Genomic DNA, 17,877 nt, shown 5'->3' on the forward strand with positions numbered 1-17,877 from the left:
TAAGTATTGTATATATTTCTATTTTTTCTGAAAATTTGGGGTTTTTTCTTGAAATAATGTGGGTACAGTCCATCTCTCCCGTGGCATCAAAATTTCTGAAAATATTACATCTCTGAACCTCACCCATTCTATGTGAATTGGTTACTCCTTTCACTAGATCTTGCTTGAAATTGACTGCTTTTTCCAGCAGTGCCACTTCAGGACAGAATGTGCCGAGTCTAATTACTACAGTCCTCGAACTGTTCCAGTAACTGTCCGACCCAACTCATTTTGAGCTAAGGCAGTCAAGGTAGCAGTGGGACTAGATTTGCTTATATGTTCAGACCAGCATACAACTATGACCTGAAAAGCCTGAAGACAGGAACACCACTTGACCTTCTCTGGTCCATTGTCATTACGAGACTTCTCTGTGTAGTCTTTCTGTTAAGTACATTCTTTGACTGGAGCTGGGCGCAGGAGTGTGAAGGCTAAATCATTGGTGTGGTGGTTAAGTGCACGGTCTCTAATCTGGGAGAACTGGGTTTGATTCCCCACTCCTCCACATGCAGCTGCTGGATCACCTTGGGAAAGCCATAGAGCTGTCCTTGAAAGAGCAATTCTTGAAAGAGCTCTTTCAGTCCTACCTACTTCACAGGGTTCTGTTGTGGGGAGGGTAAGGGAGAGGAGTTTGTAAGCCACTATGAGACTCCAAGTGAAGGGCGGGGTATAAATCCAATCTCCTCCTCCTCCTCCTCCTTCTGTAGGGATGCCAAGTCCCACGTCAGGGAGGAGGGATTCCATGCCCCAATCTCCCATTGCCACTCCAAGCAGTGAAAGGGGGGGGGTAAAAAAAGGCTCAATGGAGTCACGAGGATGATGGTCAGTTCACAAAGTTTCTGGCAATTCCTAAAGCTACTGCCATCACTTTCAGATATCTCCCAAAAGTGACATCATCATGCTCACAATGGTGGTCTCCTACCATGTCACTGTTCCCAATATTTCCACCGGCTAGGGTTGCCAGACCCCCAGTCTGTGTGGGGGTTCCTCTGATTCTTCAGACTTTATCAGGATGTTGAATGGTGATGCTCTGCTTTTGGGACAAAACTCTATGGTTTTAGGCCAGAAACCCATAGAGTTTTGCCCAAAATGCAGAATGTTGCCACGTGATGTCCCCAACATGATGTCACCACTTCCATTTGATGTCATCATGTCAGGGACATCACATGATGTCCCCACCATCAGAACACCCCCCCCCAAATCCCCCCACCAGCAAGCTGAGGGGACCTGGAAGTCCTACCATTGCTTAAGAAGAAGAGATTGGATTTATACCCTGCCCTTCACTCGGGGTCTCAGAGTGGCTTACAAACTACTTTCCCTTCCCCTCCCCACAACTGATACCCTGTGAGGTTGGTGGGGCTGAGAGAACTCTGACAGAAACTGCTCTTTTCAAGAACACCTCTGACAGAACTATGGCTTGCCCAAGGTCACACCAGCAGCTATAAGTAAAGGAGTGGGGAATCAAACCCAGTTCTTCCAGATTAAAGTCTGCACACTTAACCACTACATCAAACTGGCAACTGTGACCTCCTGTCCTTCCTGGTCACTAGTTCAAGACTCAAGCATGTAACCTACAGTCATGACCCCCTCCAAACAGCTTAGTAAGTCAGACACTTCAGGGAAGAGCCTGAGGAGCCAAGGCCACTGACAGAGGAGGTCCAGTGGGACCAGGGACAGCCTAACATGGCAGAGGTGCTGGATGACAATGTGCCAGTAGTTCCTGAGGCCACCCTGTCACAGCAGGCAGGTGAGCAGTCAACACCAGCTCCTGAGAGAGCCATCAGGCTTCTACAGAGCAGGTCTCCAACACAGGGCCATATCCCCCAGGACCCGTTCCCACCCTGCAGGAACAGTGGTGGCGGAAAGACTGGGCTGAGAAAATCCAAAGGAGGTGAAGTGCCAGACTAGCAGTGCACAATCCCATCCCAGAGCCATACACTGGAAGCAATACTTCTTTGCAGCATCTAGGCCCAAGCACTGCACAGCTGCAGGAGCTTCAACACCTGCCAGCAGTGCAGCTGAGTCTCATTACCTCCTAGCCTATTTAGGCTGAGGCTTGAGAAGACTGCTTTGCTGGATCAACTGGTCCACTAAGTGCAAGCCTGTGTTCCAGCTCCTTGCCACCAGCTTGTGTTGATGCCATCTATGTCTTGTTATCTAGTCTCGAGGGCAAGACCTGACTGAACCTGCCTGAGGAGCCCAGGACACCTACCACTTTGATCAGCCAAGTTTGAAGCTCTTCTTCAACTGGAAAAGTCTTTCTTTGAGGGAAGAGGCTCTGTTTCTGGCATAAGAGCCCCCCCCCCCCCACAATTGGAAGAAGTCTTCAGACTAGGGTTGCCAGGTCCCTATCTTTTGTGGGGATGGGGAAGCTCCCAAGATCTTCTGGCGCGTGTGCGATGCATGTGGACCATGATGACATCACCCGAACATCATTGCACTAGGCATGTCACCAGGGGGATGCTGTAGCATTCAGCTAGAAACTCTATGATACCATAGATACCATAGAGTTTTCAGGCTGAATGCTAGAGTGTCCCCCGGTTACGTGCCAGGCACATTGGCCTGATCCAGGCATTTTGGGGGTGGAGTTCCCCCTGCCGACTGGATCTGGGCTGGTGGAACAGGGGTCCGTAAAGAGGGCTACCCCTTGCCCCTCGAGGGGATCTGGCAACCCTGCTTCAGACTTGGATGAGTGAAGTGGTAGGTTACAAGCCCCACAGACTTTGGGCATGACTGTGAATATAGATACGGAGGGATCGTTCTGAACCCAAAAGAACAAATCTCACATTTGTGAGAGGATATCTGATGAAGAAAGGAGCTGCGGTGGCTCAAGTGGTTAAGACGCTGAACTGCAGGCTATGGAAGGTCGGTAGTTCAGCAGTTCGAGACCCGGGTTGCCGCATGACGGAGTGAGCTCTCATCTCTAGTTCCAGCTCCTGCCAACCTAGCAGTTCGAAAGCAAGAAATTGCAAGTACATAAATAGGTACCACTTCGGTGGGAAGGTAACAGCGTTCCGTGCGCCTTGGTGTCTAGTCATGCCGGCCACATGACCACGGAAACGTCTTCGGACAGCGCTGGCTCTTCGGCTTTGAAACGGAGATGAGCACCGCAACCCTAGAGTCGGATTCGACTGGCTTTCGAGCAAGGGAACCTTCACCTTTACCTTTATCTGATGAAGAAAATCTGTAAAACACTGGGCAGTTTTTGTGCCAACCACCTTACTATGAGAAGATGGAGGGGAGGGGAGTGTCTGAACAGGGCCCAATGCTAACTCGGCTAGCATCAGCTCTCCCTGAGAGAAGTCCCGTCTTAAATATTTGCAGGAAATATTTGACTGTATATTTTTAGTTATTTAATCTGAGCATTTTTAAATAGGCTCTTTTACCAGAAAATAATGTTATGGATGTGGTTGGCTGTTAGCCATAGAATCAGCCACTTACTAAAACTGGATTTTTTAAAATGAGTGAGAGGTAGTCCTCTCCTTTTCATTTCAGAGAAGTCATGCCCATGGGTGTGTCTTGCAGTGAAGCTGAGGCCTTCCTTGCATGGGCAATGAACACTGTCTTGTGACTCGTACCTGCGAGCTATTTCCTGATTAGGTGTGACAGCTTGGTTGCTGACACCCGTAATTAACCTGCGTGATAAAATATTTCCTCTAGGGAATAAGAAACAATTTAATCTTCCTAGATGGGAATTTATCTGGGACAGAGACGGTTTCTTACTTTCTCGGAACATGACTAGGGAGAGGGGGGTATTTATCAACGTCATTGATTTGAACGATCATTTCGACTGTTTAATAGGCTCAATCCTTAAGAGAGGCTGATTTCGGCATACATAATCTGAAACAGGAAGTTTAGTTTGGTTCATGGCTCAAACGTGTAGAATACAAGAGCAACAGGATTTGGGTCAATGTTTGAAGGGAGTACTTTTCCCAAGTGCTTAAAGCGCTTCACATGCTCTCAAAAGTTTTGAGTCGAGCCCTTTAAGGGTAGCGTCGTTCTCTTTCTATTTTAGCCTCATCTATTATATAAGTGCCCTGACCTGGACAGCCTCAGCTAGTCAGATCTTGGAAGCTTAGCAGGGTCTGTCCTGGCTACTATTTGGATGGGAGCAGGGCTTTTTTTGTTGAAAAATCACAGCAGGAACTCATTAGCATAACAGGTCACACCCAACAGCAGAAATGCATTAGCATATTAGGCCACCCCCCTGACAGAGCAGCTCATTAGGCCACACCCCACATTGCCAGAAGTGTGGTCATCCAGCCACACTCACCTTTTGCTTCTTATTCTGTTTACCTTGTTTGTGGTCAAAACCCTGGGCTTTTTTTGGTAGCAGGAACCCTTTGCATGTTAGGCCACACACACCTAATGTAGCCAATCATAAGAACATAAGAACATAAGAGACGCCAATGTTGGATCAGGCCAAAGGCCCATCCAGTCCAACACTCTGTGTCACACAGTGGCCAGAAATACCAGTGCCATCAGGAGGTCCAGCAGTGGGGCCAGGACATTAGAAGCCCTCCCACTGTTGACCCCCCCCAAGCACCAAGAAGACAGAGCATCACTTGCCCCAGAGCCCCTAGCTATACCTTGTGGCTAATAGCCACTGATGGACCTCTGCTCCATATGCTTATCTAATTCCCTTTTGAAGCCATCCATGCTTGTAGCACCCACCACTTCCTGTGGCAGTGAATTCCAAGTGTTAATCACTCTTTGGGTGAAGAAGTACTTCCTTTTATCCGTTCTAACCCGAACGCTCTGCAGTTTCATGGAGTGCCCACGAGTTCTTGTATTGTGAGAAAGGGAGAAAAGTACCTCTTTCTTTACCTGCTCTTTCCCATGCATAATCTTATAAACCTCGATCATGTCACCCCTCAGTCGTCTTTTCTCCAAGCTAAAGAGCCCTAAGCGCTTTAACCTTTCCTCATAGGGAAAGTGTTCCAACCCTTTTATCATTCGAGTTGCCCTTTTCTGCACTTTTTCCAAAGCTATAATATCCTTTTTAAGGTGTGGTGACCAGAACTGCACACAGTATTCCAAATGAGGTCTCACCATTGATTTATATAGGGGCATTATTATATTGGCTGATCTGTTTTCAATACCCTTCCTAATAATCCCCAGCATAGCATTGGCCTTCTTTATTGCAGTCACACACTGTCTCGACATTTTCAGTGAGTTATCCACTACAACTCCAAGATCTCTCTCTTGCTCAGTCTCTGCCAGTTCAGACCCCATCAATGTGTATTTATATTTAGGATTTTTGGCTCCAATGTGCATCACCTTGCACTTGGCCACATTGAACCCCATTTGCCATGTTGACGCCCACTCGCCCATCCTTGACAGATCCCCTTGGAGTGCCTCACAATCCTCACTGGTTTTCACCACCCTGAACAACTTTGTATCATCCGCAAATTTAGCCACTTCACTGCTTACTCCCATCTCCAAATCATTAATGAACAAGTTAAAAAGCAGTGGACCAAGTACTGATCCCTGCGGTACCCCACTGCTTACCACCCTCCACTGAGAAAATTGCCCACCTACACTCACTCTCTGTTTTCTATGAACTAGCCAGTTTTTGATCCATAAAAGGACTTGTCCTTCTATCCCATGATTTTTGAGCTTACTTAGGAGCCTTTGATGAGGAACTTTATCAAAAGCTTTCTGGAAGTCAAGGTAAATAATATCTATTGGATCCCCCTTGTCCACATGTTTGTTCACCCCCTCAAAGAACACTAACAGGTTAGTGAGACAAGATCTTCCCTTACAGAAACCGTGCTGAGTCTGCCTCAATAGGTTTTGTTCATCTATGTGCCTACTAATTCTTTCCTTAATAATGGTTTCCACCAATTGTGCGCCTTGGTGTCTAGTCATGCCGGCCACATGACCACGGAAACGTCTTCGGACAGCGCTGGCTCTTCGGCTTTGAAACGGAGATGAGCACCGCAACCCTAGAGTCGGATTCGACTGGCTTTCGAGCAAGGGAACCTTCACCTTTACCTTTATCTGATGAAGAAAATCTGTAAAACACTGGGCAGTTTTTGTGTCAACCACCTTACTATGAGGGCCCAATGCTAACTTGGCTAGCATCAGCTCTCCCTGAGAGAAGTCCCGTCTTAAATATTTGCAGGAAATATTTGACTGTATATTTTTAGTTATTTAATCTGAGCATTTTTAAATAGGCTCTTTTACCAGAAAATAATGTTATGGATGTGGTTGGCTGTTAGCCATAGAATCAGCCACTTACTAAAACTGGATTTTTTAAAATGAGTGAGAGGTAGTCCTCTCCTTTTCATTTCAGAGAAGTCATGCCCATGGGTGTGTCTTGCAGTGAAGCTGAGGCCTTCCTTGCATGGGCAATGAACACTGTCTTGTGACTCGTACCTGCGAGCTATTTCCTGATTAGGTGTGACAGCTTGGTTGCTGACACCCTTAATTAACCTGCGTGATAAAATATTTCCTCTAGGGAATAAGAAACAATTTAATCTTCCTAGATGGGAATTTATCTGGGACAGAGACGGTTTCTTACTCTCTCGGAACATGACTAGGGAGAGGGGGGTATTTATCAACGTCATTGATTTGAACGATCATTTCGACTGTTTAATAGGCTCAATCCTTAAGAGAGGCTGATTTCGGCATACATAATCTGAAACAGGAAGTTTAGTTTGGTTCATGGCTCAAACGTGTAGAATACAAGAGCAACAGGATTTGGGTCAATGTTGAAGGGAGTACTTTTCCCAAGTGCTTAAAGCGCTTCACATGCTCTCAAAAGTTTTGAGTCGAGCCCTTTAAGGGTAGCGTCGTTCTCTTTCTATTTTAGCCTCATCTATTATATAAGTGCCCTGACCTGGACAGCCTCAGCTAGTCAGATCTTGGAAGCTTAGCAGGGTCTGTCTTGGCTACTATTTGGATAGGAGCAGGGCTTTTTTTGTTGAAAAAGCACAGCAGGAGCTCATTAGCATAACAGGCCACACCCAACAGCAGAAATGCATTAGCATATTAGGCCACACCCCTGACAGAGCAGCTCATTAGGCCACACCCCACATTGCCAGAAGTGTGGTCATCCAGCCACACTCACCTTTTGCTTCTTATTCTGTTTACCTTGTTTGTGGTCAAAACCCTGGGCTTTTTTTGGTAGCAGGAATCCTTTGCATGTTAGGCCACACACCCCTAATGTAGCCAGTCCTAATGAGTTCCTGTTGTTGGGTGTGGCCTATTATGCTAATGAGTTCCTGCTGGGCGTGGCCAACTCGGGAGCCAGACGGAACTCAGTTCCTGTGCGTTCCTGCCCAAAAATAGCCCTGGATGGGAGACCTCCAAGGAATACCTGGGGGCATTCCTTGTGCAAGCAGGCAATTGCAAACCACCTCTAAATGTCTCTTGCCTTGAAAACCCTACAGGGTCGCCATAAGTCAGCCATGACACGATGGCACTTTTCCCCATTATCTGGGAACAGCATCATGTCTCAGACTCAAATCTCAGATTCCTTTTGTTTTATCCCAGCTGCTTGCCAACATCAGCATGGTATATAAACTTAGCAAACAGAGCAGGGCTTTTAAACAGGGGGATCTGGAGCTGTATAGTGATATGTGAGTCAGTATTTTTCTAAAGCGCAGCTGTGCATTTTCCTTGTGGGAGCACACAGACTTCATTCCTTACAATCACATTCTGTGAAATCTGGCCAGCAACGTGATGTCAAGTGTTGTCAGCTGTGGGATGAGAAACAGCTGGAGGTTTGGGGAGTGGAGCCTGGGGAAGGCGGGATTTGGTAGGGGAGGGACTTCAGTGTCCATTTTCTACAGCTGAACTGATCTTTGTTGCCTGTAGATCAGTTGCAATCCCAGCAGCCACCACTTGGAGGCTGGCCGATGATACTCCAGCATTTGCCCAAAACTCTATGGTAACCACAGAACCAAATCATGAAAAGTGCAAAATGTTGCATACAAAACACCTAGGGTTTCCATTTTCCTATTGGTGTGCCCCTTTTAGCCTTAAAAGGGCCAGGTTAATAGTGACAGAATTGGGGATGCCCCATTCAGACCATGAACTACACTTAACTTTTATTTAAAAGTGGGGAAAGCAGTGGTTTTTGATCAGGGGATTTGATACAAAAGAGTGTGAATAACAAAATACACTGACTGAGCAATCTCAAAAGCGGGATATAAAGACATGGAAGTTTCTGAGCATCTCACTTGGATGTGCCCAATTATTGTCATCCCATCTGAATCTCAATAAGGCAACGGGGGAGGGGAGAAGGTGGTATGGTCTTCTTCTGATGCCACGATACCATTTCCGGCTACATAGCCAGTTCATTTTGAGTTTTACCAGAGTTTTGTGTGAATTCTAGAGCATGCTGTGACACAATAACTGTCGGCCGAGTTTGTAAAGGAAGTGGAGCACTGGCTGTTTAGAGAAAAAAATAAGTAGGTTTATTAAAGAAGAACAAGCTGTTGTAGAACATAGAAGAGAGAGAACCTTAGCTGTCTAAACTAACTGCTGTGAGAAGAACAAGGACAAGGAAACTACGGGCGCAGAAGATCTCCAGAAGAGCCAATAAGAAGACAGGAAGGACATAATTTGGAATTGTGGGAAGTCCCTAATTTAGCTGTACTAATTATCAGTTCTTCAGCTGTTCCCCTGTAGGGTGATCTTCTGATCCTCTTCATATAGGTGCACTACAGACCTTGTATATTCCAACAGTAACATCACTCCAAGATACTTAGCTGGAATTTATGTTGTGACGTCAGAAGATTGCTGTTAGGGTAAATACCACCCCCACCAGTCCCTTGGGGGTTGCCAGGCAGGGACTGGCTACCCTAAAAATACCACATGGCAATCATCCACCCTTTAATCAAGAAGCCAGTTAAATTAATTAGCATACCCCCCCAAAAAAAAACACCCCTAAGGCATCTTCTTTTAGGCAGAATTTTCTAAAAACCAGAAGTGTGGAGAATGGAATTGTTCAGCATCCAGAACATTCATAAGCAGAATTCCTAAATCCAGTGAAGTTAATGGGCTTAAAACAGGCTAACTTTCTTTAGGATTGCACTGAGGATCTGGCAGACTGTTCTATGAGAATAGGGCAGCCACTGGAAAAGCTCGAGTCTGAGCATGTATGAAGGGCCTGTGTTTGAATGTGACCTTGAGTTATCTTCATCCAAACTACTCTTTCTAGATACTATACCACACGCATGCAGAGTTATGTAAGCAAGATCAAGAATTATGTCAAATCACCTGGAAAAGCTTTCATTCTATTGTGTATGTAAAATGCCAAGTTGCAGCCAACTTATGGTGACCCTTAGCAAGGGGCTTTCCAGGCAAGTGAGAGGCAGAGGTGGTTTGCCATTGCCTCCCTGTGCAGAGTCTTCCTTGATGGTCTTCCTTTCAAGTACTGACCCTGCTTAGCTTCCGAGATTTAATGAGATTAGGCTATACCATGCTGCCTTCCCCACCCCACCCTTCCTTTTGTACATTGTGATATTCACCATCATAATGCTACCTGATGTGCTAGCCATATTAACAAGAATTGGGAGCACTACACTGACTTGTGCACCACTTAAGAACATAAGAGAAGCCGATGTTGGATCAGGCCAGTGGCCCATCTAGTACAACGCTCTGTGTCACACAGTGGCCAAAAATACCAGATGTCATCAGGTGGTCCAGCAGTGAGGCCAGGATACTAGAAGCCCTCCTACTGTTGCCCCCCCCAGGCACCAAGAATCCCTTCTTTGTTACATACCTCATGCACAAATGCACACCTTCCCTTTTTGAAGCTATCTACATTTATACCGCAGGTTAGGAAAGGAGCTGTGGTGGCTCAAGTGGTTAAGACGCTGAACTGCAGGCTGTGGAAGGTTGGTAGTTCAGCAGTTCGAGACCCGAGTGTGCCGCATGACGGAGTGAGCTTTCATCTCTAGTTCCAGTGTTGTCAGGTCCCTACCTTTACTTGGCAGAGGGCCCCAGGCTCTTCTCCAGGGTCTTCCGGTCACCATAGAGTTTTTGCAAAATGTTAGGAAATCCCCCCCCCATGCAATGTGCCCAGCATGATGACATCACCTCTGGGTGATATCATTGCTCCGGGCACATCGGGCATTGTGGACCTCTTCGGGGGTGGCCGGTGAGCAGATCAGGGTCCCTGAAATCAGGGAGAAACCCTGCCCCCATCAGGGGGGATGGCGGTCTCATCAGTAACCATTGTTACTTTTAAAAAAAGGGACAGGGAGGAATTCCCATAGGAGACAAAGGGTGTCTGTAAAGAGGTTTCTAAAGGAGTCCGAATTCCCTAACCATGGTTAGGAGAGGAAGCATCCTTTCCCACAGTGACTTATAGGACATTTTCATGTAATCAGTGGACTGACAGAATTGCCAGGGATGTGTATGATGGCAAGAAAGGTTTCTTTCCTTTCTTTTTTTTGCAAAACTGCTATTTAAAATAAGAGGGCTGATCTACTTTATTCCCCACCAGTCTCCAAAATCCACATTAGTAACCTCATTCCTATTGATCAAATAAGTGCAAATTCCTGTTTGGAATTCATCTAATGTGGCTGAATCCACTTAAGGCTTCTTTAATAGTGTTAAATAGATTTAGCAATTTGGACAAGATCTCTGCTTTCTCTTACATTACGGATTTCTTTTTTTTTTCCCTCCGCATGTCCCAGATTTCCCTTTAATTCACCTCCAAAGTGTCCCTTCCAATGATCTAACACACGATTACTCTTTAATTAAAACTAAATCAAAAATCCACCGTGAAGGATAATGGTTGAAACACCGACTCGCGGCTTCTTGCATGCCATTTTCACAAAGTAATCACAAGCGGGCAGGCAGAGGAGGGGGAGCGGAAACTGTCATCACCGCCACAGCAGCCACACTCACCATCTTGTGAGCCAGGCAGAAGGAGAAGGCAGCACTGCAGACAGGCCCAGACTCGATCTGGTTCTTTCACAATTTTGCATGGCACTGATACTGCTGGACTTGTCTTTGGACCATCGACAGGACAATATCACCCTAATGAAATGACTGATACCATCTTTGGAGACCATCATGTTTTTATGGAGTACTTTATTCTGTTTTTGTTGTGATTTAATGGTTTTACTGTTTTATACTTCTGAGCATGTACAAAGCTCTTGATTATCAAGAGCTACTAGAACACTGCTAGGAAATTAGAATGATGTTACAACCATTATTACAGACATATACAGACAAGAGAGCTCCCAAGCTATTAATGTTGACGATTATTTCATAGAACGAATAAACCCTTTTTAACCACAAATTTGTGCTGGCCTGTAGAATATAAACACAGCAGTGTTCCCACAAAATCAGTATTTGGGGGGGGGGGGAATGTACTGTTCTTCATTCAACATTTATCTAAGTCAAAGCCAGCCAGAAAAATAATTAGTTAATTATCATATAGCATCATGTGTAGTATAGCCAGGAGATCCTAAGATTGTCTGGCAGCCTTAAGTTCTAGCTCTTTTAGTGGAGAGCTAGACTTATTTTTGGGCTGAGAGAGCTCTGAAAGAGTTGTGACTGACACAAGGTCACCCAGCTGGCTTCATATGGAGAAGTGCAGAATCAAACCCGGTTTTCCAGATTAGAGTCCGTCGTTCTTAACCACTACACCATGCTGGCTCCAGAAAATGTTTTCTTTTAACTCATGTGGTACCAAGGTTGTCAACTTCAGAATCCATTCTGCTTCCCTTCTAAGAAGAAACTTTCCATTGTGGATATTAGATCTATATATAACCCAAAAGAAGATATCAGTTGGGGCATGATTATGTTCTTAAAAAAACACACACAACAATAGTTGTACTAAAGGTGAATTTTTTTTTTTAATTTAAGAAATTATGTTTATGTTCTCCAATGCAAACCTGAAGTTTCCTTTTCATTTTACCCACATATAATTTCTTATGTGGACATCGGATCACATAAACAAAAAAGGAAGAACAAGAGATCGGTTCCACAAAATCCAAGAAATCAAAGGGAAATTTAAAATATGGTTAGGCCTGCTGAAAGATCAACATGGAAATATATTAACTGAACATGACAAAATAAAGAAAAAGATGGAAACAACACACTGAGGAACTGTACAAAAGAGATGAAAGGATGACAGATTACTTTCAAGAAGAATCTTTTGAAGAAGAACCTACCATTTTAGAAAGTGAATTGAAAAATGCACTGAGAGCCATTGGCTCACAAATCACTAGGAGTAGGTGGGACACCAATAGAGCTATACCAAGCCTCAGAAACAAAAGACCATCAAAATCTTAACAAGAAATGTCAACAGATATGGAAAACAAAACAATGGCCCACAGACTGAAAGTGGTTGATTTACATTCCAATTCTAAAAAAGGAGATGCCAAAGACTGCAGCAACTATTGGACTATAGTACTATTTTTTCTTGCAATAAAGCGATGCTCAAAATCTTACAAAAAAGATTGTTACTGTATATGGAACAAGAAATGCCAATGTTCAAGCTGGATTCAGAAAAGGAAGAGGCTCTAGAGAGCATATTTCAAATTTGTGCTGGTTACTGGAACATATGAGAGAATTTCAGAAGAAAATCAGCTTGCGTTTCATACATTACAGCAAAGCTTTTGACTGTGTGGTTCATGAAAAGCTATGGTTAGTTTTAAAGCACAGTGGGTGTGCCACAGCATCTCAGTGTTTTGATGTGTAACCTGTACTCTGGACAAAAGGCTACTATTAGGATAGAGTATGGAGATAAATGGTTTCTAATTAGCAAAGTTTTCAGACAAGGATGCATTTTACGTCTCTGTCTCTTCAATCTGTGTGCAGAACATATCATATGGAAAATTGGATTAGATTTAAATGAAGGTGAAGAAAAAAATGGTGGAAGGAACGTTAACAATTTGAGATAAGCAGATGATACCACATTGTGTGTTTGGGGTTTTTTGCCATCAAATCAAAGCTGACTTATGGCTTCCCCATAGCGTTTTCAAGGCAAGATGGGTTCAGAGGTGGTTCACCAATGCCTGCCTGCTCATCATGACCCTGGTATTACTTGGAGGTCTCCCATCCAAATATTATCCAGGACCGACCCTGCTTAGATTCTGAGATCTGATAAGATCAGGCTAACCTGGTCAGGGCTGACACCACATTACTGGCCGGAAATAGTGAAGACTTGAAATCACTACTGTTGAAAGTTAAAGCAGAAAGTGCCAAAACAGGAGTACAGCTGAACATCAAGACAAAAGTAACAACTACTGACAAACAAAGTTTGAGTCCGGTGGCGCCTTTAAGACCAACATGGTTTTATTCAAGGTATCCCACTGGACTCAGACTTTGTTCTACCGCTGCAGATCAACATGGCTACCGACCTGGATCGTATGGAGATAGAGAATGGTTTCTAATTAGCAAAGCTGTCAGACAAGGATGCATTTTACCTCTTTGTCTCTTCAATCTGTATGCAGAACATATCATATGGAAAATTGGATTAGATTTAAATGAAGGTGAAGAAAAAAATGGTGGAAGGAACGTTAACAATTTGAGATAAGCAGATGATACCACATTGTGTGTTTGGGGTTTTTTGCCGTCAAATCACAGCTGACTTATGGCTTCCCCATAGGGTTTTCAAGGCAAGATAGGTTCAGAGGTGGTTCACCAATGCCTGCCTGCTCACCATCTCCCTGGTATTACTTGGAGGTCTCCCATCCAAATATTATCCAGGACCGACCCTGCTTAGATTCTGAGATCTGATAAGATCAGGATAACCTGGTCAGGGCTGACACCACATTCCTGGCCGGAAATAGTGAAGACTTGAAATCACTACTGTTGAAAGTTAAGGCAGAAAGTGCCAAAGCAGGAGTACAGCTGAACATCAAGACAAAAGGAACAACTACTGAGAAACAAAGTTTGAGTCCGGTGGCACCTTTAAGACCAACATGGTTTTATTCAAGGTATACCACTGGACTCAGACTTTGTTCCACTGCTGCAGATCAACATGGCTACCGACCTGGATCTAACAACTGTGGAATTACACAGCATCCAAGTTTGGCAATAAAGAACCTGAAATTGTTAAAGATTTTCTATTCTTTGAGTTCATCATCAACCAAAAGGGAGACTGCAATGAAGACATCAGAAGGAGATTGGGACTGGGAAGGACAGCCGTGAAGGAGCTGGAAAAAGATCCTTAAGTATAAGGATGTGTTGCAGGCATCCAAGACCAAATTAATTCACACCATAGTATTTCTAATTACTAAGTATGGGTGTGAAAATTGGACAATGAAGAAAACTGACAGGAAGAAAGTTTATTCCTTTGAAATGTGGCATTGAAGGAGAGTTTAATGGATACTGTGGACTGCCAAAAAGACACATAAATGGGTTCTAGATCAAATCAATACTGTACTCTCCCTAGAAGCTACAATGAGCAAACGGAGGATGTCGTACTTTGGTCACATCATGAAAAAACAAGATCACTGGAAAATACAATAATCCTAGGGAAGTTGAGGGAAGCAGGAAAAGAGGAAGAGCCAACAGGAGATGGATGGACTCAATCAAGGAAGCCACAAAGGCCCTCACTTTGCAAGACCTGAACAAGGCTGTTGAAGATAGGACATTTTGGAGGATATTAATCCATAGGGTTGCCATAAGTCAAAATCAAAGTGAATGGCATTTCACACACACACACACACAGAGAGAGGGGGGGGGGAGAGAAGAAGAAGACGATCATCCCATCAGCCTGATGTCATTTCTTGCCCAGGAATGTGAGATGGCCAATCCCAGCAGCTGTTCCTCATTGCACAAAGGTGCCATTTTACTTGCTGCCAGGATATCCAAGTATTGGCCATATTCTAGGTATGTCACACGGTAATTCAACTTTAAAGCAGGCATTGACATTCTGTGGGGTATTTCTTTTCTCGCATTAATGAAAATTAAACAAGCAAGATTTGCATTGCCATCCTTCTTAAACATTGGCAAACATTTTCCTTTTCTAGTATAAAACTGGCCTGAATCTTAGCTGGATCCTACACAAAGAAATATGTCATGTGACCAATGTATTCCTGTTCAGAGCTATTCCATTCCATGCCCATTGATCTCTACAGCTCCCACTTAGACAGTTTCCTGTTTTGTTTGCTTGTTAGAATATTTCTTCCCCAGTTTTCAGGGGGGGAAATATCCCCAAAGTGGCAATTCTAACACCAGCAATCAGTGGCCTTAATAACTTCAGCTAAGTAATAGTCGGGTTTGGGTTTTGAAAACATATGGATGTATGAAATATTGCATTACTTTAGAAGGCTGAACTTGTGTGGGACGCTTTCTTAATAAAAATGGATTTCTCATGCCACAAATCTCCAGGGTGTTTTTTTTTAGTCCAATGCCTGAATAACAACAAATAAACAAGAAAAAGAATCAAATAATTAAAAAAAAACCCTTCAAGTGAGCTCCCTCATAGAAGATGATGATCAGATGAATTTGCGATAAAATAGTTGGGAAAAGGTTTTTAAAGAGCAGCTGGTGGCACAGTTGGAAGCAAGAGACAAAAGGAAGAGGGAAAGTAGCATACTTCAAAGAAGAGTGGGCCATGAAATAGGCTGCAGAAAACATTAAAGGGAGCCATGTGGATGCCTAGTCTGGACTTTGAAAAAGATCACATGCTTTGGAGGACTCTGTACAAGTTTTGCCTGTAAAAAAACACATGATGCTTGGATCACAGTTGTATTTTTGTCTGCTCTTTTTGTCCATGTATAGAGAACATAATATCTCCACCCTTTTTATCGTAAAGTCTAAAAAAGAATTCCATAGCCACTCACTTACCCTGATCAGGAAGTGGGCGTGGCTGTCCTCCAGATGATATCCAAATTATAGCGGCCACCAGCTGTCTCTGCTGAAATTTCAAAGTGAATTTAGAGGTCCCTGTCTGGGGGAGTTTTGAGGGTCTGTTTTGTCTAATTTCATTCTTCAGAAGTAATAGTATTTTGTGGCAAATTGCTTCATGCCAACAAGTAATGAGTTTGAGAAGTTTTTGACTGGTCCAGGCAACACCCAGTTGATATATTTAATGCAAAAGATGCAGGAAAAGCTCCAAAGCCACAATAAATCTGCTGTTTTATTGCTCTGGACGTTTGTTCTGGAACTCCTTTTATTCCCTTTCAAATATTTCCTTTTTAAACTCAGCAGTGTCTCAGCTGGTAGCTATTTCCCTCACAGTGATAGCTTCAGTAATCCTACTGTAATATCTCAGAGGCTTCCATGTGTTGAATAGGGAAGGGAATGGTTAGTTATAAATACTGCAAAAGAAGATGGAAACATTTAAAGGGTGCTAGTACCTCAGTGGTATCATACACTACTCAAACTTTTGCACATGATGTCTTCTCATTCGTCACTCTGTTGGAAAACAATGTGCAGAGGTAGGCACATATGTACACTGTTGGTGGCAATGTGCAAAAAGTAGACAATTCTGGAGGGAGGTATTGAATCAAATACACTTAATTGCAGGTTATTATGTACCTCTCACACTTAAAGTGTTGTTTTTAAATTACTGGCTTGATTCTACAGTTCCAAAAATTAGAAAGAAGCTAATTTTCACTTTACTGGTAGCAGTAAAAAAACTGGAAAAATAAATCTAAATCAGCTCTGACTTCAGCAGTATGGCTTTGTAAAATTTGGGAACAATTTGTGATGGAAAAAATTACCGACCAATTACAGCAATATGATCCCCATTCCCCATGCTTTAACTTTACTGAAAAAATGGTTTATTTTATTTGTTTCTTTGTCCAAACAACATGTCATTCCAAATGACCTTAAATCTCTAAATTTGCTGCACCTATAAGCATCAAGAAAATGTTAATAGCTACAAAGGGGTCACTATTAGAAAAAAAAGTATATATTATTGCATTTCAACAGAATATAAGATTTATTACAATTCAACTTTTCTGTTGTTGATATTTACTGCATGTGAAAGTCATAAGCACTACATTTATATATTATGAGTTCTGTTATATTTTATCTATAACTGCTCAGTTGTTTGTTATATTGATTATTATAGTGTTATATTGATTGTATAAGTTTTGAAAATTAGACAATAAAAAGTTTAAAATGAAAAATAGAAACAATTACTATTTTTGTTTGTTGTAGTGCTCCAAATTGGTCTTGTAAAAGCCTGTTTTTAGAAGGACAGTGTTTTACATATACAGATATATTTTGTAATGTGTTTTTTATTTGTCAGAGTGCACTTTTAGAGACCTTTCTGTATTTATTACATTTTCACACACCCCTTCCTTTAAGCAGCCCAGTTCATACATGGTTTCTGTCCCTCCACCACATTATTCCACAACAGCCTTGGGAAATAGACTAAGCTAAAAGACAGTGATTGGCCAGAGGTCATCTTGTGAGCTTTGCAACTGAATGGGACGGGGTGCACCACACCTGGTGCAAGAGGCTGATCTAGGCACTCTACCTCAACATTCAATGTGTTATATAATATGTTTTAAAATAGTTTTTTGTCTTTGTAATATCATTTGCAGGGGTCATTTTCTAGAAAAAGAGCTGCAGGAGCTCATTAGCATAACTTATTAGCATATGCCACACCCCCTGACATCACCGGAAGTGTGCACCAGCACCTCTGACAGGCAGAAGCACCTGGGATCCATTCTTTCCCACCATGCCAAGAATATATATATATAAAACCCCTCCAGGATCACTGGGGGCCAAACTGGCCTGGAGAAAAATTGCTTCCTGCCCCCAAAGTGGCAATCAGCATTTCCCTGGGCCACAAGAACTAAGCACTGATGCAACCCTTCTTGCTCTACCTCTCGTGATTTGCCTAAGTTCACACAATCAGCATTATGATCCTTTTAAAGTTGAAAGCATGATATAAATGCAAAG

This window comes from Gekko japonicus, unplaced genomic scaffold (genome assembly GCF_001447785.1).
Source record: "Gekko japonicus isolate JY-2015 unplaced genomic scaffold, Gekko_japonicus_V1.1 scaffold192, whole genome shotgun sequence".
In the NCBI taxonomy this organism is placed as follows: Eukaryota; Metazoa; Chordata; class Lepidosauria; order Squamata; family Gekkonidae; genus Gekko; species Gekko japonicus.